The sequence below is a fragment of the Bufo bufo genome, chromosome 1 (genome assembly GCF_905171765.1).
Source record: "Bufo bufo chromosome 1, aBufBuf1.1, whole genome shotgun sequence".
In the NCBI taxonomy this organism is placed as follows: Eukaryota; Metazoa; Chordata; class Amphibia; order Anura; family Bufonidae; genus Bufo; species Bufo bufo.
Genome location: NC_053389.1, coordinates 78,737,502 through 78,763,972, shown reverse-complemented (window position 1 = coordinate 78,763,972; position 26,471 = coordinate 78,737,502). Strand labels below are relative to the sequence as shown.

At 43.3% G+C, this 26,471-nt stretch overlaps 1 protein-coding gene across 2 annotated transcripts in view; it reads right to left on the bottom strand.

The window, feature by feature from the left end:
• The window catches only part of LOC120996565, a 29,871-nt gene extending 4,452 nt beyond the window's left edge, over positions 1 to 25,419 (bottom strand). The window contains exon 1 of one of the 2 annotated variants that reach the window (XM_040426558.1): positions 25,351 to 25,419. The gene's annotated coding sequence lies outside the window, so the exon portion shown is untranslated. The remainder of the gene's footprint in view (positions 1 to 25,350) is intronic. The other variant, XM_040426567.1, reaches the window with a different exon arrangement.
• Positions 25,420 to 26,471: the final 1,052 nt, after the last annotated feature.

Below are 26,471 nucleotides of genomic sequence, written 5' to 3'. Positions count from 1 at the left end.
CTCTGTGCTAGATTGTATATTCTGCTTCTAGTGGTGTATGGGACATAAACCTGCTTATAGCACAGGTCAATACTCACATACCAGTCACCAATCTAGCCTTTCACTAATAAGCTGGTCAGACACACTGGAACATAAACCTATATGGAGGCAGTTTTCCTACTTATGAGCTAAAGCCAGCAAAGTAATTGCTGGGTGACCTATTATCAAGCTACCATTTGGCCACCACAGAGTCTACAATAAGAGTCACCATGCATCAGCAGCCAGGCATTCCATCATTGATGTCCCGCATCAATCAGCCTCTCTTTCTCTCTCTGTCTCTCTTAATATTTCACTTTTGTATATTTAGGCTACTATGAACTACTATTTAGGTTACTATGCACTATGAACCGGCCTCCAGTTCCGGCAGAGAATGGCAGGAATCAGTCGGACTCACACTGTAGCGTGCAGCGCTAGGACAGATAATAGTTAATGGGGCTGACATGCATAACGGTTGCATCTGACAGTGCCGGATTCAGAGAACTCCAGCAGACTGTTCTCTGCAGAAATAGCCTGTCAGGAATCCATGCTGCTGATGTGAACGTAGCCTAACAATACACGTCATCCTGGTTCCAGGCCCCTTATAACAACAAAGAATCAGGATCAGGACTAACATGGTAAGATATACTGTATTTTTCGCCCCATAAGACGCACTTTTTTACACCCAAAGTGGGGGGGAAATGCCCCTGCGTCTTATGGGGCAAATACTAATGAGCTCTGTGAAGGCTCTGTACTCACCGTTTCCTGGTACTCGGCTGTTGGCTGTGAAGGCTGCGCACAGTGTGAGGGCGCTCTGTGACTTCACGCTGTGCACGCCAGTTCACAGCACAGCCGACAGCAGGAGGAAGAGGATCACGATGTCACTAGCTGCGTCCCCCAGGAGCAGGATAGGTAAGTGTTTTTTTTTTTTTGTGGTCTGAGTCTGAATTATGGCTGGGGGCTGAGTACATATGGCTGGGTGCTGATTATATGGCTGGGGGCTGATCACATGTGGCTGGGGGCTGATAGGCATGGGAGTCTCATCTGAGGTCTGATTGGGGGTCTTCTTTATATTGGGCTCTGATCTGAGGTCTGATTGGGGGTCCTTCACATTGGGGTCTGGTCTGAGATATGACTGGGGGCTGATATGAGGCATGGGAGTCTCATCTGAGATCTGATTGAGGGTCTTCTTTATATTGGGCTCTGATCTGAGGTCTGATTGGGGGTCATTCACATTGTGGTCTGATCTGAGATCTTATTAACATTAGGGATCTGATTGGGACTGTGAGCTGAGGTCTGATTAACATTGGGGGTCTGATTGCTGATCTGAGGTCTAATGAAAAATATTTTTTTCTTATTGTTCTCCTCTAAAACCTAGGTGCGTCTTATGGGCCGGTGCGTCTTATAGGGTGAAAAATACGGTACACAATATCACTTGCAACATACACCCAGTCAATACTATAGTCAACAATATCACACACCGACCAGTTTAGGTCTATTTTTGTAACTTTCCAACTCTTTAGTAGATATAATTCGGTGAGTCTGAATGTAGACATTGGTTTGGCAATTTCTATTGTGTAATCAGATATTGCGTTAACCTCTCGCTCTCTTTCCTAAAAAATGTGTGGCTTTTCTTTCTTTATCTCCTTCTGTATCTATATGCTCTAGGTTGAGCATTTTCTTCATTTCTGCATGGTAGGCAATGAGGGTTGAAGCCAGTGTTGGAGAAGATATCTCTTGGAGCAGTCTTGCTAGTGTGTTCTTGTAAGTGCTGCCTCCTAAACTCACTGTACCTCTACAAAATGAAGGAAGCCTGTAGCCAGAAAGACTGAACCACTCCAGACTGTCACACGATCTGTCAGTTTTATGGGTATTGCATTTAGGACATCAGGTTAACCTGCCCGGTTTGGTTGGGGTCCGTGGCATATAAAAAGAATAAATCTCTTTATGTGTTATCTAAAATGAATACTCCTCCACACTGCATTCGGTACACAATGGCACAGTCCTCAAACCATGTGCATTTTTTTCATCTGGCTGTATAGTCCATGTCTTAAGGAAATGTCCTGAAGAACCATCAATACTAGCTCTCTCAGACTGTTATATATCTTGGATATTGAGGTGCGTTCTGTCCCAGACAGTAACAGTTTCCCCATTTTATTTTGGGGTACCCTTATACTCACATTAACCAACATCAAAAAGTTTCTAATTTGTGCATACTGGGCCATGTGTGGAGATAAGCCCATTCCAAGAGTGGGAATGTATTATGAAGATGTCTCACTGTCAGTATACCTTACGTTCAATTCCACAGAGGTAATTTTTTTAAGATTTGGAAGAATATCTGGAGTTTTTTGCACGCTGCCCATTTTTGGTGGGCTGTTTGTTCCACCTCTTGCCTGAACAATCCTTTTGGTCTTTGTAGCTTGCTAGACACTGCTAAAGAGCTATAATCTGATTGTCTGCCTGTGTAAAGACTTCTGCCTGGTTACTGGATTCTGATACTCTGCTGCCTGGCCTGACCCATGGCTTTTAACCGTACTGACGCTGAGCTGCCTGTTCTCATCTATGAACTGGTTTATGGATTTGCACAAACTCTGCCTGCCCTGATCTCTGACTTTTTTTCTGATGACAATTATTGCCTGATCCCTTGGTGCTTTGCTTTGGAGCCTCTGACCCCCTTGGGTGAGCAGCCAACCACACATGTTGGTTGGCACAGTGAGTCCACAACCATTGTCCGTATCACTGGTCACAGAAAGGAATGGAGCTTGGGTGCAATGGGAGCTATGATTATGCCCTTGTTGCAAACTCCTATGTTTCATATTAGGAAAAAGTGTCATAATTTGGGAACGGACCCTCGGATTAATAAAAGAAAAACAGCCATTTTATCAGTTGAACCTCAGTTATGTGTTATGTATATAGTTGGACAAGGAGGTCACTGGTTGCAGATTCCCTTTAATACATGTTCCCTCTCTGGGAAACACTAAGTCCAGTAGATGGGTCTTTGAAAATAAACCTGGTTTATAAACTCATATCTGTAGGTTTGCATATAATTTTCATAAGAATATGTAAAAGGTTCCTGTAAATCCTTTAGCATCTAGCCAGTTCCATTGAACATTATCAAAGGCCTTTATCATGTCGATAGTGACAGGATCAGTGTAGTGCCACTTGCACTGGTCCAAGGCTAGCCGATCTCCCTTTTATAACACCCATTTGGGCCAGCTGTAATGTAATGGGTAATATATTTGCCAGCCTATTGGGCATCAATTTACCGCTTCAACACCCTTAAATTTTCAAATTTTTTTCAATTTTTTAGTTCCTGTCTTCCTGGAGACATCATCTTTTTATTTTTCCATTCACATAGCCATATGAGGGCTTGTTTTTTGGGGGGACAAGTTGCAGTTTCTAAAGTCACCATTTAAAACTGTATATAATGAAGGGGAAGCTGAAAAAAAACAAATAAACTCAATTCCACCGCAGCTTTCACGGCGTTCCCTATGCAGTAAAACTGACCAGTTAACTTCATTCTCGGGTCAGTAACATTACAGCAATACCACATTTATTTAGCTTTTCTTGTGAAAAAATGTATTTTTCCTTAGCATCTCCATATTCTGACCCCCATAACTTTTTTTTTTATAGTTAAGTCTACATAGCTGTGTCAAGGCTCATTTTTGTGGGGGCGATCGGTAGTTTTCATTGAGTTTTTTTTTGTAGGTTTCATTACATTTTTTTGGGAGGTGAAGCATTAACTTCACAGAATAATTACTTTTATATTTTAATAGTATGGGCATTTTGGGACTCGATGGTGCTAATGATGTTTATTTTTTATTCTTTATAATATGGGGAAAGGGGGTGATCTAGTTAGGGGAGTTAGATTGTGTATGAACACATCCCTAACTGGGGGTGCAGACTGCTGGAAATTCATTCTTAACCTTCTAGAAGGATTAATAGAGGAAATACATAATTGTTACTACAATGGGGATATAAGTAATTACTAAAACATACATGTCATGAGATGTGACAGGACCTCTTTAACACCTTTCCAACCTCTGCTGTATATGTACGGTGGAAGTTGGGTCTTTAAACATGAGTGGGCACCATTGCCAGTAGTTGCTACTACAGCTGATAAAAAGTCTTTTCCCAGGCGCCGTTTGTAAGGTTTGGTTGGATGAACAGTCTGACAGATGACCAGGTGGGGGGGAGGACATCCATTCTCAGGAAACACTGGTGGAGACATCCCTCCCCTCCAATTCCTACATAGAACATATTTGGTTCCAGAAAGATTACACCATATCTACCCAATGGTTTTGCCACTTTGTTTTTGGGGATGCATTGGGATAAATGTGTCATATTTGGTGGGCTTGTCCCATGGTTTGCATCTTTTGGTCACATATTTGTACCATCATTACTAATGCCTTAGGATTTACCTTTTTACATGATACCGTTGGTTTGTCTATTGGGGGATAGGCCATTGGGCATGAAATATGCCCCATTTAAAGAGGTTTTCTGGGAGTTTTATACTGATGACTAGAGATGAGCGAATTTTTTAAAAATTCGATTCGGACGATTAGCCGAATTTCCCTAAAAGGTTTGATTCGATCCGAATTTATTTGCGACAAATCTTGTTAAAAAAAACGGCTATTTCCTAGCTGCAGAGAGCCTTTATAGTGGTGTAGAACACTGTGCCTTGCAGTAAAACACATAGGGAGTCTGCTGTGGTAGTGAAACAATACTTTTGTTTTCCTCTTGCATGTACTGTCCAGAGCGATTTTACTGCAACCGGAGGACACGTCCGGTCCGACTGTTTCTAAGCGGAGGACCTGCAGCCTTTGTGTTCTGTGTTTCAAGCCTATAGTGAAGTTTGCAAAGCACTGTACCGACTATGGAATACTTCCCACAGCGTCTACAACAACGCCAATCAATGGTGTTACGTTACACGACAAAGAAGAACCTCACCGGGCATCCGGGATCCACAGCGGCTGACAGTAATACGGCAAGTTACACCGCTAATGACACTAATATGATGCTTGAACTTTTTAAAACACTTGAGGACAATCGAAAAAGTGAACTGTTACATTCATTAGATATAATATTTTTAAAAAATTATCTCCAAGAAAATATAGCCCCTAGGGGTTTGAGAATAGGGATTGCCCCCACTTTTCCGGATGACCGGATACGTCTTCACCTACCAGTGGAATAATTATCTGGACCAGAATTATCTGGACCAGATAATTCTGATCATGCTGTGGGCATGATCAGAATTATTATTAACAAAAGAAAAAACCTTACTGACTTCTATACTAAGGAAATAGAAAAAAAATATGGAGCTCCTCCTCCACTTCTCACTCCATCCCGATTTCCCTGTCATTAATCAAAATCTCACAGATAGGATCTATCAAAACGAACACAACATTATAGCCGATAAAGCTAATAAGTTACAGAGAGATAGAGCCAACAAAGATCAAGCATTGATGAAAATTACCAGAAAACTGTTAGTGAATATACCGCAGAAACAGGGGCAACCCGAAACCCCAGACCACCTCACCATGGAAACAACAAATCTCGCTCTTTCACTAATCATCTCTACAAGAAAAACAATAACCAAAAATATAATAAGACCTCTGAACCCACAACAAAGGCAACTAACACTAAGGGCTCATTCAGACGGCCGTATGCTGTCCGCAAAAATACTGAATGCTATCCGTTTTTTTGCGGATCCGCAAAAAAACGGATCTGCAAAAAAACGGATAGCATTCAGTATTTTTGCGGACCCATAGACTTCAATGGGGCCATGTCCTGATTTTCACGGACAAGTATAGGACATGTTTCATTTTTTTTGCGGATCCGCAAAAAAACGGATAGCATTCAGTATTTTTGCGGACAGCATACGGCCGTCTGAATGAGCCCTTACCATGTGACCAACACAACTCCCAATGGCGAAGAATCAATTATGACTCAGGAAAACAATAACAATCCTATCAAAAAGACTGAAAAAAATCCCAAGGCCATTTTCCCTAAATAAAATATGGAAATTGCAAATGGGCTACAAAATATGACCCCCCCCACCCCTGCCATCGCTGATATAGAGAAAAAAGACATAGTACAGAAGGACCCATCACCCAGACAACTTAACAACTATACAACCAGTATATGCCTTGATAATACAGAGAGTTCCTCTACTGACGAGTTCCTGGAGAAATGTAAAGCCCTCAAATCAAAGTATCTTGAACACAAGGCTAGAAACAGTACCCCTCTTAATGAATATCATGGCACCACTTCTCCCCTCATTCGCTCACAATAGCCATACAACCAACCCCTTTCCCACTCCGCATACAACCAGACCCCCCAGAGTACCAGAGGGAGATTGTCTCCTAGATACCTACTGTATATAGCAAGCAACATAACCATACAACAAATATCCTCTCCGGATTTTACTGATAACTAGTGTTGATCGAGCATGCTCGAGTCAGTGTATTTAAATATAATTTAGCATCTATTTCTGAAAAGCTTCTGCTGGGATTTGAACTCCCAACCTCTTGTACATTAGAAGCAACAACCTTATCCACTCAGCTTTAAAGCTGAATGCTAAACTGTGTCAGAAAAACCTTATAGTAGTTTCTGATGTAGTGAATATTCCTATTCAGTAGAAGACTTATTTTATATTTCTGTGCAGGTTAACATGTAGCTCTATAGTTTAGCGGTTAATATCCTTGCCTCTAATGTACAAGGTTGGGAGTTTGAATCCCATCAGAAACATTTATATATATATATATATATATATATATAGAAAAAGGAAAAAAGATGGCAGCACCGTCACAGATGAAAAAATGGATGAAGGGTGAAAAAGCCCAGTATGGATATAAGCCAATCCAGTAAAATGCAAGCGATGAAAAAAGGGGCAGCACTCCAATAAATAAAAATAAAAATAACTTTATTTACCCATAAGGCTGTTGCGACGTTTCGGCTCTTACACAGGAGCCTTCCAGGCTTGAGGAAGGCTCCTGTGTAAGAGCCGAAACGTCGCAACAGCCTTATGGGTAAATAAAGTTATTTTTATTTTTATTTATTGGAGTGCTGCCCCTTTTTTCATCGCTTATATATATATATATATATATATATATATATATATGTGTGTGTTTTTAGCCATAATATATTTACATGTATTATTATATATTTAGAATATATAAAATATTATAATATATGTAAATATATTATGGCTAAAAACATCAGTAGTAGTTTCCCACATATTATGCATTCATTTATATCAGAAGTATGATTTTATCTATATATATATATATATATATATATATATTTTTGCAATTACACATTTAATTTGTGCCATACATTTTTTACAATTACTAAAAAAAAAAAAAAAAAATATAATCTCTGTGGCGAAACCAACCTCGCCACTGGGTTTTGGAGAGGCCTGTTTACCAGCCTCTTGCCCTACGACTATGGCCCCGGGACATATTCCCTTTCAAGAACAGTGTAACAGAACTATGCCGCATGTCTGGACTGTTAATAGGACTGAACGCGGTCAGCGGTGTATACTAAAGATTCTGTGGAACTAAAATCAGATGCGCAAATACACGAACACCGCTGACCCTTACCTTCTTCCATACGGAACTCCAGAGACTAAGTCCCGCTCGAAGATGGGACTTAGTCGTTTTTCTGCATGAAATTGACCGACCGCACAGCCCAAATCTATGGAACTGTTTTGGGCAGGAAATTGTGCTTGCGGTCGGTCATAAAGGACTTCCACTTAACTTTTGATCCGCTGGAGGGATTTGTGTGATTTTTGGAAGTGGTTATATTTGATGTATGCTGAGTTTAAATATGTAATTTTTATGGAGATGGAATGTATGGTTTTAAAGTTATAGAGTATGTTTAAAAACTGTATTTTTACTGTCTGTGATAGTTATGTTAATCCATAATTATATCACAGACAGAAGGGAGGATTTTGTGTGTTTGGGTGGGGATTCCTGTCCTGTTGTTCCACATGTGTATTGGCGATTTCCCTTTGTCCTGAGAGATAATTGGATTACTCCCCGGTTGTCTCCAGGACAGAGAGGAGGAAACCATGATGCATTGTGGGGATGTGTTGTAATATATTGATTGGTTGTAATTCAAAACCCTGTGGGCAGTACTATGTTTTTGGTTTGTGAATAAAAGAGGCTGTACGTGAAGTACAGTCAGTTCCTGTTTTATACCTTCATGAAGTCTTGGCTCATGGGATAACTACACTCTTGGGGATTTCTATATCATAATACTCCCCTGAGTATAAGCTCTTGTAAGAGCTTGCTCCTGGTTCCTGTCTCTGGATTTAGGAGAGGTTCACCCACTGGAGCCTGGAGCCTTGTCGTAGGTCCAGGGTGGGTAGGAGACGGCGAGACCTCCACCAAGCTTCGGCGGTTCGTGGGGTCTGCAGCGCTGACGGTGTCGAGTGGAGTGCTTGGAGTCCTCTGAAAGCACTAGGAGCACCTATCGACGGAGGTACCCGGTCGGGGTGCTAGGCGTTCCGTTACAATCTCTATTTCTGAAATGTTTCTGCCAGGATTTGAACTCCCAACCTTGTACATTAGAGGGGCAAGGATTTTAACCACTACACTATAGAGCTACATGTTAACCTGCACAGAAATATTAAATAAGTCTTCTGCTAAATAGGAATACTCACTACATCAGAAACTACTATGAGGTTTTTCTGACACAGTTTAGCATTTAGCTTTATGACTGAGTGGATAAGGGCCTTGCCTCTAATGTACAACATTGGGAGTTCAAATCCCGGCAGAGACTTTTCAGAAATTAGTTTTAAATACACTGGGGTGTCTCCAAGCACTGACTCCATATATAGATATAACTAGAGTCCTGACACCCTCCCCTCTTCAGAGAAGGGGGTGCCTGGGGGACTTCCATTGTGCTCGGATGCTCTGTAGAACACCCGAGCATCGCAGAGTGTTCTACTTGAGCACTTTGGTGCTCGATCAACACTAATAATAACAGCCATATTATCACTATTGACAACACTAGCTCAGGCGCATCTGCCCTGGTACCTTTTTTTTTAGGTCATGCACAAAAATCCCCACCATTTCAACTAGAGACCATAGACTTGAGGGACAAGTATCCCCACCACCAGAAGACTACCCCACAAATCACCCATTACTTCAATCCCACCCCGGGAAAAAGAAAGTCAGAACACGAGGTAGCAGGGAAGGTAAACAAAAATAGAAAACCTCTAAGGTTCTTAGGAAAAACCCAACAGGAATCTATATCTACGGTAAAGATTTTTAACCTCTCTACCCATATATTAACAATGCCTGAGATGAAACTATTACAAAAAGGACTCTCGTTCTGTCCACACAACACTATCAATCCCTTTGAGCTGTTTCTCGATATGCAAAAATTCAGGAGGAACCTGACTATTAAGAGACACTTTGAACTAGAAAACTCAAAAGTCTCCCATGACAATAAAACCGATAACAGAACCACCAATGAATCACCTACATATAAACATAAAAAAGTCCGCCTGAAATCCAACTTCTTTCCTCTCCAAAATCAGGGACACCTTATACCAACCTTTTTTGACTTGGTATCCACGGACCTAAAAAGATTACCTCCAAATCATTAGCCCACCACCAAAGAGAAAACTTAACCAAATACGAAAAAAATGCCCTTAAAAAACTCAAAAATAATAAGGAAATAATCATCCGCCCAGCGGATAAGGGTGGTGGAGTGGTCCTCCAGAATTACGAAGATTACGAAAAAGAGGCCCAAAATATTCTTAATGATACAACATACTACCAAAAAAATCTGTGAGAATCCGTTTCCTGACATAAACAAAAAGCTTACCACTAAAAAACGCCTTTGATAAACATTTCATTAACAAAAAATAAAAAAATAAATTATTACCAAGATCCCCAAGTGCCCCCTACTTCTACCATCTCCTGAAAATTCACAAGTGTACTGAAAACCCACCAGGTAGACCAATTGTCTCAAATACAAAATGTGCAACAAGTAATCTGTCACACTATTTAGACCTCTTCCTACATCCACATGTATAGAAATTACCCAGTTACCTCCACGATTCAAGCCAACTCATCCACAAACTTAGAGACATCTCCTGAAAAGATACATATGCCCTACTCACTATGGACGTGACAGCCCTATACTCAAATATAAAACACTGAGTTGGGGATACAGTGCATAAGAACCACTCTAGAAAATGACATCGAACTAAAAACGCCACAAGTGGAATTTCTCTTCGAAAGTTTATGGTTTAGCCTTAAAAATAACTTCTTTATATATAATAACACCACCTATCACCAATGCAGGGGGACCGCAATGGGGACGAGAGTAGCACCAGCCTATGCAAATCTCTCTATGGGGGAATTTGAAAAGAAATATATTCTAAACGCTCTACCCCCAATACAACAGATTATTCATTATAGAAGATATATCGATGATATCTTCATCATTTGGGACGGGGATACGAATTCAGCAACAGAATTCTGCAATACCCTAAACAGTACCAACTGGGGGATCTCCTTCACTCCAAACTACTATAAAACTGAAATAGAATTCCCCTCATTCTGGTATATACAAACAGCCACAAAAAATAGGGAGCTATAAATGCGGAACCAAATGGTGTCTTTGCTGCAAAGTTATCACACATAATTGCACTGATTTTATTTCATGCAAAAACGGGACAACTTTCAAAATAAAACATCATATGACGTGTCAATCTAGCTTTGGAATTTATCTGATCGAATGCGGATGTGGCCTCCAATATGTTGGTCGCACGACACAGGCACTGCATTGTCGTGTGAACCAACACAGATACAATATCCACAGACAGTATCAAAAACACAGCGTCTCTAGGCATTTTGCATCTACGCCCGACAAAGAAAAACATCCGCTAAAAAAAACACTTATCGACCACATACCCGAAAACCCGTTTAACAGATTCAGTAGCCTCCAGAAGCGAGAGGTCTACTGGATCTATCAATTAGACACCCTTACACAACATGGGCTCAATGAGATTAGTGAAACTATCTTTTAATGGCTTTTTATGTAATCTCATGTACTTTTATTTATTTATTTATCATTTCATTACTATCATCAGCTTGAAGAGTTTTTTTAAAGAGTAATAATTATGGAATTATGCGTGTTTGAATCTTTTTCCACTTATTAATTTCATGTATTTTAATGAAATTTATTATATATAATATCTATTATTTATTTAATTATGTACATCCCAGCTATCGAGTCAAAATGTATTATTCATTATTTACATGCATCATTATGAATTAATGGCTATGAAACCATAGATTATACATATTTTGTAATATGGTACACCTTCCAGCTGTCCAATGTCCCCCAAAACCTGGCAATTAGTCTATCTTTTTATCTGCATAGATTTTTATTGATATATATATATATATATATATATATATAATTTTTAGCAAAAAATATGAGGGATATTACATAGATAAAGAAAAATATTATACAAACCGGATTCCAAAAAAGTTGGGACACTATACAAATCGTGAATAAAAACTGAATGCAATGATGTGGAGGTGCCAACTTCTAATATTTTATTCAGAATAGAACATAAATCACGGAACAAAAGTTTAAACTGAGAAAATGTACCATTTTAAGGGAAAAATATGTTGAATCAGAATTTCATGGTGTCAACAAATCCCCAAAAAGTTGGGACAAGGCCATTTTCACCACTGTGTGGCATCTCCCCTTCTTCTTACAACACTCAACAGACGTCTGGGGACCGAGGAGACCAGTTTCTCAAGTTTAGAAATAGGAATGCTCTCCCATTCTTGTCTAATACAGGCCTCTAACTGTTCAATCGTCTTGGGCCTTCTTTGATGCACCTTCCTCTTTATGATGCGCCAAATGTTCTCTATAGGTGAAAGATCTGGACTGCAGACTGGCCATTTCAGTACCCGGATCCTTCTCCTACGCAGCCATGATGTTGTGATTGATGCAGAATGTGGTCTGGCATTATCTTGTTGAAAAATGCAGGGTCTTCCCTGAAAGAGATGACGTCTGGATGGGAGCATATGTTGTTCTAGAACCTGAATATATTTTTCTGCATTGATGGTGCCTTTCCAGACATGCAAGCTGCCCATGCCACACGCACTCATGCAACCCCATACCATCAGAGATGCAGGCTTCTGAACTGAGCGTTGATAACAACTTGGGTTGTCCTTGTCCTCTTTGGTCCGGATGACATGGCGTCCCAGATTTCCAAAAAGAACTTCGAATCGTGACTCGTCTGACCACAGAACAGTCTTCCATTTTGCCACACTCCATTTTAAATGATCCCTGGCCCAGTGAAAACGCCTGAGCTTGTGTATCTTGCTTAGAAATGGCTTCTTCTTTGCACTGTACAGTTTCAGCTGGCAACGGCGGATGGCACGGTGGATTGTGTTCACTGACAATGGTTTCTGGAAGTATTCCTGAGCCCATTCTGTGATTTCCTTTACAGTAGCATTCCTGTTTGTGGTGCAGTGTCGTTTAAGGGCCCGGAGATCACGGGCATCCAGTATGGTTTTACGGCCTTGACCCTTACGCACAAAGATTGTTCCAGATTCTCTGAATCTTCGGATGATGTTATGCACAGTTGATGATGATAGATGCAAAGTCTTTGCAATTTTTCGCTGGGTAACACCTTTCTGATATTGCTCCACTATCTTTCTGCGCAACATTGTGGGAATTGGTGATCCTCTACCCATCTTGGCTTCTGAGAGACACTGCCACTCTGAGAAGCTCTTTATATACCCAATCATGTTGCCAATTGACCTAATTAGTGTTAATTGGTCTTCCAGCTCTTCGTTATGCTCAGATTTACTTTTTCCAGCCTCTTATTACTACTTGTCCCAACTTTTTGGGGATTTGTTGACACCGTGAAAATTGGAATCAACGTATTTTTCCTTTAAAATGATACATTTACTCGGATTAAACGTTTGATCTGTCATCTACGTTCTATTACAAATAAAATATTGACATTTGCCATCTCCACATCATTGCATTCAGTTTTTATTCACAATTTGTTTAGTGTCCCAACTTTTTTGGAATCCGGTTTGTACATCAGTGCCCCTATTGTGTACAACACGCACATATACCCATAGGTCCGATCCAGAGGTTCACCTCCCCCAGCGGCTTCGAGTAGTTATATTCATGTCTAGGTCCTCCCCACACAGTCACCGATGTCGCTATATTTACAATTTAAAAAGGTTGTTCTTCCTCATATAGGATCTCTCCCCTACACACAGCACAAGCTATCATATACCAACATCAGAAAACCGTTCCCTCCCGCTGTTACAGCAACCAAGCGCTCCTACTGTGAACCCAATACTAAATATGAACCTGGTGCTTCCACTGCCAAATATGTGCCCAGCGCTCCCACAGTCAAATGTGACCCCAGCGCTTCTAGTTGTAAATATGAATTAAGTGCTCCTACCTGGTAATGTCAATCCAGCGCTCTCACTGCTATTTATAAGTCCAGCGCTCTCACTGCTATTTATAAGTCCAGCGCTCTCACTGTTAAATGACAACCCAGTGCTCTCACAGCTGAATGTGAACCCAGCGCTCCTATGGTTAAAGATAATACAGCGCTCTCACTATGTAACCCAGCGCTCCTACTGTTAATGGTTAACTCTCCACTGTTCAAGGGACCCTGTCACCTGGATTTCACTTACTGAGCTAATAACATCACCATATCAGTCTCCACTATTTACATTACAATATACCAGTATTACTGCCCTGTGTCTTGTAATTTGTCTATAAAATCACTTTTATTAATATGCTAATTACCGCAATAAGGAGCCCAAGGGGTTGTCCCTCGGGCCGTTGGTGCCCAGCCGCGCCCATTATCTTGGAGCGCAGCACCGCCCCACTGCTAATTTATTCACTGCTCATCGCCGATGTAATGTGTTTGTTGCGTCCGAAATATCGCACATGCGCCATGGATACTCATGTCAGCCACCGCGCGGTGTGAGGGGAATCGGCCTCACAGAACGAAGTGCGCATGCGCCAGCTTCGCTCGACCCGGAAATGCGCGAGATTTCGGGCGCAACAAACACATTACGTTGGCGATGAGCAGTGAATAAATTAACAGTGGGGCGGTGCCGGGCTCCAAGATAATGGGCGCGGCTGGGCTCCAACGGCCGGAGGGACAGGTGAAATGCAGGTGACAGTGTCCCTTTAAATAGAAGTCCAGCACCTCCACCACTCAAACAGAACTTTGTAACCAGCCCCCTGCAACACAGTATCTTTCTGAACAAACACATGAATGAAAGTTCAGCAGCTGTAGTATTCTCACACTGAGCTCAGCCACATACCGCTGTGCTAAAATGCTTTCAAAATCACTGTTTGCTGATGTTCTTTGTATTACTGTCCTGACGAAGGGGGCGTTCCGCCCTTGAAACGCGTTGATCTCAAATAAATTGTCAATTGTTTTACCAATACTTACCTGGTACTGCACCCCTGCTGACATCGCCGATACAGAGGTTCCAAGCGCTTTTTTTTGCTCTCTTACTGAATGAAATAATACTGTGAGTCCGTATGACACGTAGATGACAGGCGTCGCTCTTAGAATCACTGCACACTTCACTTATTTGGTCAATTACGGGGCCAAAACTGACCAAATAACACAAATCTATAAGAAACCATAATCTGCAATTTCACCCCACAATCAAGGATGAGTGGATGTACTTATATAGAAAAAAACATTAACACCCCAAAACTTGTTGTATCAGGCCGCAATTTCACACCAATTCCACAATTAGGGAATGGAACCAAACGGAACGGAATGAATTTTGGAGCATTCAGATCTGTTCAGTTACGTTTTGTCCCTATTGACAATGAATGGGGACAAAACGGAAGCGTTTTTTTTCCCGGAATTGAGACCCTATGACGGATCTCAATACCGGAAAATAGAAACGCTACTGTGAAAGTAGCCTAACATGTGCAGCAGCCATTTTAGAAAAAATACGATTCGTTACCATGAAGTTCAGTGAAATTAAACTTCAGGACGAATCGAATTGCTCCTGAAATTCGGATCGAATTCCACTTCGTCAGCTTCCTTAGGATATGTCATCAGTATGCGATCAGTCAAAATCCCATACCCAGGACCCCTGCCAACCAGCTGTTTGAGAAAGCACGGGCGGTCACAGCTTTCCCTACGCCAGTGACGACACGTTCATCAGTCACACGGCCAAGGAGCAGCTCAGCCCCATTCCCTGCGATACCAAGCACCACCGCTATATAATGTACGGCCCTGTGATTGGTGAGCACGGAGAAGGCTGCGCCCGAGCCTTCTCAAACAGCTGATCAGCAGGGGTCCTTGGTGTTAGACCCCCACTGATCTGATACTAATGTCCTATCCAGAGGACAGGTCATTAGTTTTAGAACAGGCCGTTCTCTTAACAGCATGCCTACATATAGCGGCCAAATGGTGGACCTCAAATCTTATAATCTCCAAGGTTAAAACATAGAATAGATAAAATAGCCATATATGAAAAAATAACAGCATTCCAGGGCAACATTATCTGAGGGTAAGGCAGCAGTGGTTTTCACATTGGACTTATTATATCACCCTAAAATAATTTGGTGGGGGTCCCTCCCCTACAAGGGCCCTACCCGGCTCAGACTTACCTAAGCTCCTGGCTCTCCCGCATGACTATTACATCTATCACTATAAACTTTTATCGAAGGCAAGTGCTCATATAACTTGCAATTTATGTAAAAGGACCTAGCTAAGGGTTAAAACACTGGAATGTGCAGTATACTCGGCCTGCCAGTGGTATATTGTGAATGCAGATGTGAGACATAAGCAGAAAACCTGCCTGACCGTCATGAAGGATTGCCGGGAGTAGCTATGGCTCGTTGTAATAGATGTGGTCATGTTGGCTTCTTTTATTAAATGTAGCCGGTATGACTCCATGACTTGAAGCATTGACTATTGCATACGCTCGTTAACCTTTTTCTTTTGTACTGTTATATACCATTATGTAATTACTGTGTCGTTCAAAGGGCAACTAAAGTAATAACTGGAATGGGGCAACTACAGTACCCTGAAAGATTGTCAGAATTAGGGTTATTCACTTTAGAAAAAAGACAACTGAGGGGAGATCTAATTACTATGTATAAATATATCAGGGGTCAGTACAGAGATCTATCCCATCATCTATTTATCCCCAGGACTGTAACTGTGACGAGGGGACATCCTCTGCGTCTGGAGGAAAGAAGGTTTGTACACAAACATAGAAGAGGATTCTTTACGGTAAGAGCAGTGAGACTATGGAGCTCTCTGCCTGAGGAGGTAGTGATGGTGAGTACAATAAAGGAATTCAAGAGGGGCCTGGATGTGTTTCTGGAGCATAATAATATTACAGGCTATAGCTACTATCCAGGGAGATATTCTGATTGCCTGATTAGAATTTTTTCTCCTTAATGAGGAAAATTGGCTTCTACCTTATGCAGATTTTTGCCTTCCTCTGGATCAACTTTGCAGGATAACAGGCTGAACTGGATGGACGGATGTCTTTTTTCAGCCTTAAAAGGGGTATTCCCATCACAGACAATGGGAGCGTATCGCTAGGATATGTGCCATTGTCTGATAGGTGCGGGTCCCAACTCTGGGACCCGCACCTAAGCTGAGAATGGAGCGGGGAGAGTGGTGGCTGCTCTCTCCCCATACAAGTGAATGGGAGCGCACCGCGCTTGCGCGGCCACTGCTCCCATTAATTTCTATAGGGCAGATGGAAATAGCCGAGCCAGTGCTTGGCTATTTTCGGCGGCCCCATAGAAATGAATGGAGGGCAGCTGTGTATGCGCAGTGCACCCTCCACCACCTTCCCCGCTTTGTTCTCAGAGGTGGGACCCGCACCTATGTGACAATGGGGGCATATCCTAGCAATATGTCATCATTGTTTGTGATGGGAATACCCCTTTAAATACTATGCTACTATATTACCTCCTCACTATAATAATCAGGATTCATGGAATGCAGGTTCCACGTGCATGCTGAGCCCACTCCGTATTCCACCTCTCCTGGTGCCAAATGGCCTCCAATAAACACAGGGAGAGCAGGCTACAGCTTTATACTTGTACATGTGGAACATGGCCAGTATGGCACCAGAGGAGGTAACATTTAGTGTAGGTTCCTGTCCTAAAGAGATCGCCTTGTAATTGCCGGACAGGCACAAATAACTTTGTACAAAATGTATTTGCCAAGAATCTCATATTTATAACATACAGTAGCATTAGTACATTTTCTATGGTGAGTATGGCACGATTTTATTTACTTTATTATTTGTGTTTGCACAGTGCTGTTTGCTTTTGTGCTTTCAGCCATGTCGATGTGCACCTGTGCATTGGGATGTACTGACTAACCCCCATTTTCTTCTTTGCAGTTTGCATTGGAGGTGTGGCTGATTGTAACGGTCGCGTACACATACACACACAGGGGGGAGGGAAGTGACCACTGCGCTCCACCCTTACCCCTGGCCCTGCCTACTTGCCTCGCGAGTCCTAATGACAGGGGACAACTGGACGGCAATCCCTAACTTGGAGTAAGTGCAGGGAAGACAGACAGACAAACAACAGGACGTGAACGGACCGAGTCAATACCAGGAAAGCTGCAAAGTACAAATGGAGCAAGCAGAGAATTGTCAGGAGAAGCCGGGGTCATAAATACCAGGAGAGCAGAGAAGTACAAGAGGAGTCCTAAGAGAGTAGTCAGGTGGGAGCCGAGGTCACAATACCAGGACGGAAGCGCAGTACAGGAGGAGCAGGCAAAAGGATGGTCAGGGAACAGGATCAGGTAAGTATTCAGCAGTCCAACAAATAGCCAGGAACCTAGAAATTAACAGGCAACCTGTAGCCAGCAGGCTGCCTGTATTTATAGTGGGGAGTGAGGGTCATGTGACGTGGCCAGCGTCACATGACCGACAGACCAACCAGTCGAGCACCGAGTGATCAGCTCGGCGCTCAAGGCAGACTAGGAGCAGGGAGCCACCCAGCTAGTAAAGCCGCCCTGGGAATGAGGTCAAACACAGAACCTCATTCCAAAAGCTAAGCAACAGTTCTGCGGGCAATGGGGGACCGAGTGCACCTTCGGAACCCCGTGACAGTACCCCCCCTTTTACGAGGGGCCACCGGATCCAAGACTTCAGGCGATGGCTTTTCAGGGTGTTCTAGATGAAATTTACGAATAAGTCTAGGAGCATGAACCTCCCTGGCAGGTACCCAAGATCTCTCTTCAGGTCCATACCCCTTCCAGTGAATCAGGTACTGCAAGGAATTACGCACCTTCCTGACATCCACTATTTTAGACACCACATACTCGACAGCATCATTAACAAGAACCAGCGGAGGCGAGGCTTTTGATGGTACTACCGGTTCAAAATATTTTTTAAGCAGAGATTTATGGAACACATTATGAATGTGGAATGACTCAGGCAGCTCCAACCTAAAAGATACCGGGTTAAGCACTTCCGTGATCTTATATGGTCCAATAAAACGAGGAGCAAATTTTTTAGAAGTTACCTTGAGAGATAGATTCTTGGAGGACAACCATACTTTATCCCCAACCTGAAAGTTTACCCCCCTTGAACGTCTCCTATCGGCCTTGAGTTTTTGAGAACATTGAGCCTTTTCTAGGTTCGATTGAACCCGGGCCCAAACTGTGCACAGTTCGGAGGAGAGTTTATCCGCTTCAGGGTTAGAGGAGGAGAAGGACGACCCAGAATGAAAACGGGGATGAAAACCATGGTTACAAAAGAAAGGGGAGACCCCAGCAGAAGAATTGACACGGTTATTCAAAGCAAATTCAGCCAACGGAAGGAATTTGACCCATAATTGCTGGTCATCAGCAACATACAACCTCAAGAATTGTTCCACAGACTGATTAAGGCGTTCAGTCTGCCCATTACTCTCAGGATGATAGGCGGAAGAAAAAGACAATGAAATTTTACATCTTTGACAGAAGGCCCTCCAGAATTTGGACACAAACTGCACACCCCTGTCAGAAACAATATTTTCCAGGATGCCATGTAAACGAACAATCTCTCTCACAAAAATAGACGCCAGGGTTTTAGCATTCGGAAGTTTAGACAGGGGAATGAAATTAACCATCTTGCTAAACCTATCGACCACTACCCAAACCACAGTCTTACCCTCCGCCAGCGGTAGGTCAGTTATAAAGTCCATCGAGATATGGGACCAGGGTCTACTGGGAATGGTTAGGGGTCGTAGGTTACCAGCAGGGCGAGTCCTAGGTGTCTTGGACCTGGCACAAACCTCACAAGCTGACACGTAGGACTTGACATCCCTAGTTAGAGTGGGCCACCAATAAGATCTAGAAACCAGATCCTTAGTGCCCTCAACACCCGGATGTCCACAAAAGGCAGAATCGTGACACTCACCCAACAGCTGGAGACGAAATTGTACGGGAACAAACAACCTATCTGTTGGGGTGGATACCGGTGCCAGATGTTGTTCAGACCTAATGCGAGCCGAGATATCCTGGGTAAGAGCTGCTAAGAAGATTTTTGCTGGTAGGATGGATTCAGGTGGTACCTCAGTAGGTTGAAAAGCCTGGAAGCTCCGAGATAATGCGTCCGCCTTCACATTTTTAGTTCCCGGCCTGAACGTGATGGAAAAATCAAAACGAGTAAAAAACAGAGCCCATCTGGCTTGACGGGGATTCAACCTCTTAGCAGACTCGAGAAACATAAGGTTTTTATGGTCAGTGACAACAGTTACACAATGTCTTGCCCCCTCCAGGAAATGCCTCCACTCCTCAAATGCCCATTTAATGGCCAGCAGCTCCCTATTCCCTATGTCGTAGTTTCTCTCCGTGGGAGAGAATTTCCTGGAGAAGAAGGCACATGGTCTCAGATTAGTGAGGCTAGCAGGACCTTGTGAAAGGACTGCTCCTACGCCGTCCTCGGACGCATCCACCTCCACAATAAAAGGTTTCTCCTGATCAGGCTGGATCAGAATGGGAGCGCTACTAAATGCCTTTTTTAATTTTTCTAATGAAGAAATGGCCTCAGTAGACCAATTCTCCAAATCGGCCCCTTTCTTAGTAAGGTCGGTCAACGGTTTAGCAATTACGGAAAAATTCATAATAAATTTACGATAGTAATTGGCGAAACCTAAGAACCGTTGTAAGGCCTTTAAGGATGAAGGTCTTACCCATTCCTTAATTGCTAGTACCTTACCAGGATCCATCTTGAAGGCGTGAGGAGTCAGAACATGCCCTAGAAACAGAATCTCCTGTACACCAAAAACACATTTCTCTTGTTTAGCGGATAGCTGATTCTCCCTCAACACCTCTAATACTTGTTTAACATGAGACACATGGGATTCGAAGTCAGGAGAGAATATCAAAATGTCGTCAAGATAGACAATAACAAATTTACCTAAGTACTCCCTAAGAATGTCATTCATGAAGTTTTGGAACACAGCTGGGGCATTGCTGAGTTCAAAAGGCATCACTTGATATTCAAAGTGTCCTACTGGAGTATTGAACGCCGTCTTCCATTCGTCTTCCTCCTTGATTCGGATTAGATTGTATGCCCCTTTCAGGTCAATTTTGGAAAATCAGGTTGCCCCCAGAACCTGGTTAAATAAATCCGGAATCAATGGGAGGGAGTATCTATTCTGGACAGTGATTTTATTTAATCTCCGGTAATCGATACATGGCCTAAGACCACCATCTTTTTTCTTAACGAAGAAAAACCCCGCCCCCATAGGAGAGACAGAAGGTCTAATATGCCCTTTACCAAGGCTCTCCTTAATATAATCTTCCATGGCCTTGCGTTCGGGCATAGAAAGATTATAAATTCGTCCTTTAGGAAACTTGGCCCCCTCTACTAGCTCTATTATACAATCATAAGGTCTATGGGGGGGTAGAACCTCCGGGGTTGGTGATGAGAATACATCAGAATATTCTCTAACAACAGAGGGTAAAGTATCAGACTTTACTGAGACCCCAGCCTGTACCACGGACAAGCACGAGTCCCACTTAGGCCCCCATCTCACCAACTCCCCATTGGACCAATCTATAGTGGGGTTATGTAGTCGGAGCCAAGGCAACCCTAGTACCACCTCAGCAGGTAGGTTCTCCAGGACTAGAAGCGAACATCTCTCTGAGTGGCACACACCCACGGTTAGAGAACTCTCCGAGGTACATAAGCTCACCGTACCACCAATAAGAGGAGTAGCATCAATAGCCATGACATGGATAGGAGTTGGTAAGGCAAACATAGGAATACCCAATCTTACAGCATACTCAGAGTCAATAAAGCTAGCCGCTGAGCCAGAATCAATAAAGGCCTTACCCGGCCATTTATCTACTCCCAGAGAAATCGTAATGGGTACCGAAAGCTTACATTTAGAAAATTCAGGGTGTACCTGGTCTTTAGGTTGCCTTGTCTTAGGAGACTTGACAGAGAGGACCTTCTTAGGACACTGGTTGATCCAATGGTCAGGATCTCCACAGTAAAAGCATTCTCCACGTCTGCGGCGAAGATTCCCTCGGGTCATGCCAACCTGCATGGGTTCCTCGGTGGAGACCTCAGCATTGTCTCTGGGATAGGCCTCTGGCTGGACCACCATCTGGGAAGAGAACTGTTGTTCCTGTCGTCTCTCTCTAACCCGTCGGTCAAGTCGGACAACAAGGGTCATCATCTCCTTTAAGGTCTCTGGAAGTTGATAACTGACCAGAAGATCCTTTAATTTATCAGACAGACCTGATCTGAACTGACTCTTCAGGGCTGGTTCGTTCCATCCTGAGGGGACACACCACCTTCTGAATTGGGTGCAATAATCCTCCGCTGGTAAATTGCCCTGAACCAGTGCCTTTAGAGCCGTCTCGGCTACTAGAGCCCTGTCTGGTTCATCATAGAGGGTACCCAAGGCCTGAAAGAACCCCTCCACAGAATATAAACAACTGGTGCCAACAGGTAAAGAGAACGCCCAGTCCTGGGGATCACCATGTAATCGGGAAATGATAATGCCCACGCGTTGACTCTCGGGGCCAGAGGACACAGGGCGCAAACGGAAGTAAAGTTTGCAAATCTCCTTAAAAGAGAGAAACTTCCTCCGGTCTCCAGAAAAGGGTTCTGGGAGCTTAATCTGGGGCTCAAAATGCGGACTGGAGGCCTGAGGAGTGGAAGAACCTTCCCCTAACTCAAAAGAACTGAGTTTTTCCCCTAACTCCTGCACCCTCTGCGTCAGATTAGAGACATGGTCAGTCAGGGTCACCAGAGGATTCATAATACAGTGGTTATTGGGCCTGTTAATCTGTAACGGTCGCGTACACATACACACACAGGGGGGAGGGAAGTGACCAATGCGCTCCACCCTTACCCCTGGCCCTGCCTACTTGCCTCGCGAGTCCTAATGACAGGGGACAACTGGACGGCAATCCCTAACTTGGAGTAAGTGCAGGGATGACAGACAGACAAACAACAGGACGTGAACGGACCGAGTCAATCCCAGGAAAGCTGCAAAGTACAAATGGAGCAAGCAGAGAATTGTCAGGAGAAGCCGGGGTCATAAATACCAGGAGAGCAGAGAAGTACAAGAGGAGTACTAAGAGAGTAGTCAGGTGGGAGCCGAGGTCACAATACCAGGACGGAAGCGCAGTACAGGAGGAGCAGGCAAAAGGATGGTCAGGGAACAGGATCAGGTAAGTATTCAGCAGTCCAACAAATAGCCAGGAACCTAGAAATTAACAGGCAACCTGTAGCCAGCAGGCTGCCTGTATTTATAGTGGGGAGTGAGGGTCATGTGACGTGGCCAGCGTCACATGACCGACAGACCAACCAGTCGAGCACCGAGTGATCAGCTCGGCGCTCAAGGCAGACTAGGAGCAGGGAGCCACCCAGCTAGTAAAGCCGCCCTGGGAATGAGGTCAAACACAGAACCTCATTCCAAAAGCTAAGCAACAGTTCTGCGGGCAATGGGGGACCGAGTACACCTTCGGAACCCCGTGACACTGATCTATTGGTTGTGCACTCCTAACTAACCTGTCTGTCCCACAGGCTGATTTTGATTAGTATAAGTATAATACAAGTATAAAGCTGTAGCCTGCTCTCCCTGCATTTATTGGAGGCCATTTGGCACCAGGAGAGGTAGAATACAGAGAGGGTTCAACATACATGTGGAGCCTACATTCCCTGAATTTAATGGAAGCCAGTATGGCACCAGAAGAGGTAGTATTTAGTGTGGGTTCCTGTCCTAAAGAGATCACCTTGTCGTTGGCAGACAGGCACAAATGCTTTTGTACAAGATCTCCACAATACCTGGGGCAGGCAACAAATAACCATATGGATTTTAAATGCAGTAACTGCAGCGTTGAGGTCTTCTAGCTGGGATCTCTATCTTTTATAGGTTAACCTTCTCTAAGAAGGCTTGTCACCTTTCCAGACCCATCGGTTCCCCCAATATAGTTTTATAGTATTCCCCCAAGATACCATTTATTTCTATTGGGTTAAAGCTCCTGCTACCATTGATTTTTGTTAATGATATGGGGAGGATTTCTCTTATGACTGATGCCTGATGAAGAAATCACCATGTGCAATGAATTCTCCGCAGTATATTCTAGAATAATAATATAAATGAGCCTACAGGTATACTTCATCCAATATTGGGAAGATCTAAATCCTTATAACCAATCATCTGCCGACATAAACAGAAGAAGGCTGTCGAGTCCCACCATAATATAAAGGCTGTGTCTACAGCTACACTACTGTACACTATAATAACAAACAGCTATTAGCGCACCTATTTCTCAGGGAAGTAAATACCCCTTCTTATAGGTGCCGGTCACACCGGCATGCACCGTCGGTTAGAAGAAGTTTCTACATTTCACCATACTGATTGATAGCATGGCACATGCCTGCTTAGGAGAAATACATAAGTTCCCAAGCAATGTCAAGAATCCTCATACGAGTCCCTATACTAACATGAAAGACAAATTCAGTATGCAGGGACAGGCAAAGTAGGCCTAGGGTGCCATGGGGGGGAAGTTCGTGGATAATAGAATATAATACTTCTACGCAAAGTGACTGATGTGTCTGAGGGGTTGATATTGCTGCATGACTAAAACACCCACATGTACATGCACACAGATATAACATATATACTTAGCAGAGCCAAGTGTGCATGTTACTGGGTGAATCAGCTGAACAATTCTGCAATCTGCATCTATTATCCAGATATCTCAATGAAACTCACAGGTGGAGGGGTGCACTTTAACCCCTGCTACCCAAAGAGTTTATCCCTTCCCTGACTATATGGAATTTATCACTGGGACCATCGAAGATGTGACATTTGTGTCTCACGTTCAGTATCCAGGGGGGGTACTATTTCTCCTCGTAGGTGTAAGGAGTCTCACATGGAGCCCAGTTCTGACACTCAAGACAACCATAGATTTGCATACATAAAAGTCTATGATCAGAAGATGGCAGGATTTATTTATTTTTCTTCATTTACAGCTCCGTCTCCCCAACAAAGAAAATCCCAAGACACCCTGCCATCTGACGGAAGGCCCCCCTCCTTAGTTTGTCTTTCATCTTCCTCACATTTGCCGGTTATCTGTGTTTTCACTGTGCCTCCTTAGGCCCCTTTCACACTTGCGTTGCCGGAACTGCCTGCCAGATCCGGGAATCCATATGCAAACAGATATCATTTGTTTCCGGATCCGTCTGACAAATGCATTGAAATACCGGATTCGTCTCTCCAGTGTCATCCGGAAAAACGGATCCAGTATTTTTTTTTTCCACATTTTTAAAGGTCTGCGCATGCGGATGCATCAATGCGGCACTAATACAGTTCAATGGAAATTAATGCCGGATCCGGCATTCCGGCAAGTGTTTCAGAATTTTGGCTGGAGAAAATACCGCAGCATGCTGTGCTATTTTCTACGGCCAAATACCGTAAAAGGGATGGAACTGAAGACATACTGATGCATCCTGAATGGATTGATTTTCATTCAGAATGCATTAGGACCAAACTGATGCATTTTTTTTCCCGGTATTAAGCCCCTAGGACGGAACTCAATACCGGAATACTTTAAGTACCCATAGTTGGCTGTAACTAGTTTTGAACGGCCACACATTAGGCACGGACGTTATGCACCGTTAGTTCCCGTCAATTGTCTCTCCTCATAGTTGTACTCTGATTCACACTTTACTGGTTTACTTTGCCATGTTCTCTGTTGGCTCTTACTTATACAAAATGTTCAAAATCCTCAATAAAGACGTTTTTAAAAAAAGAAAAGAAAATCACAAGTCACAACATTGGACTTACCCGGTCTGCTTCACGGAGCTCGAGCAGAACAGAGGGCGCTACTTTCACTTTTGCACAAAATGAGTCATGGTTATAACTAGCTCACACCCAACATAGTCATGCCCTTTTCTCTTACGTACTTTACACAAATCGAAAGCTAACATACGTACACTCCCAGCAGAAATATGTATGCCTTTTAACCCCTTAATAAATTGAATATGTTGTGTCTTAAAGAAAATACAGTTTTGTGCAAAAATTCGGCTTGGGCTCCAGAGTACGACTTCTCCTCAAGCTTGCCAACCAGAGCCCGTCCACCAACCTTTAGTAACATTGCTGAGTTTCTTAAAGGGGTTGTGCAATCAAAGATTTTGATGACCTACCCTCAGGATTGTCAAATAGGCGGGGGAGGGGGGCTGACTCCCGGCACCCCCACCGATCAGCTGTCTGAGCACTGCTTCCACTTCAGAATTACCTGCGCATCGTCTCCCTTGTAGAAGTGGCACAATTACAGCTGCTGGTGCCATTGAAGTTAACAGTACGAGCAGTTGTAATTACACTGTGCCACCTCTACAAGCAAGACAATGCGCAGGTAACAGCTGGTCGGCGGGGGTGCAGGGAGTCAGATCCCATCGATCTAATTGATGACCTATCCTGAGTATAAGTATCTGACTTTGACTGTACATCCCCTTAAAGTGATCCATCAATGCAGCTCTAGCAGCCAGTGATTACATTTCAGTTACATCATCTCTGATTGAAGTCATCCACTTCACAATGGTGACCACAACATCTAAGGTGTTTGACAGATAGAAGGGGCTTTCACCCCACATTGTGCTTTTTGTGCAGTTCTATGCATGCAATTGCTCTGTGGTAATAGCTAGGTTATCAGTATCAGATTGTTGGGGGTCTCCAGGGACCCCCGCTGATCAGCTGATAGAAGAGGCTTGGCACTCCATGAGCACCACAACCTTTTCTTAAGCCATGTGATGGCACCGTACACCGGTCACATGACCTAGTTGCAGCTCAGCCCCATTAAAGTTAATAGGGCTGAGCTGCAATACCAAGCAAAGCCACTATACAATGTATGGCGCTGTGTTTGGAAAGCTAGGAGGAGGCTGTGGCGCTTACCGGGCCACCATGGCCTC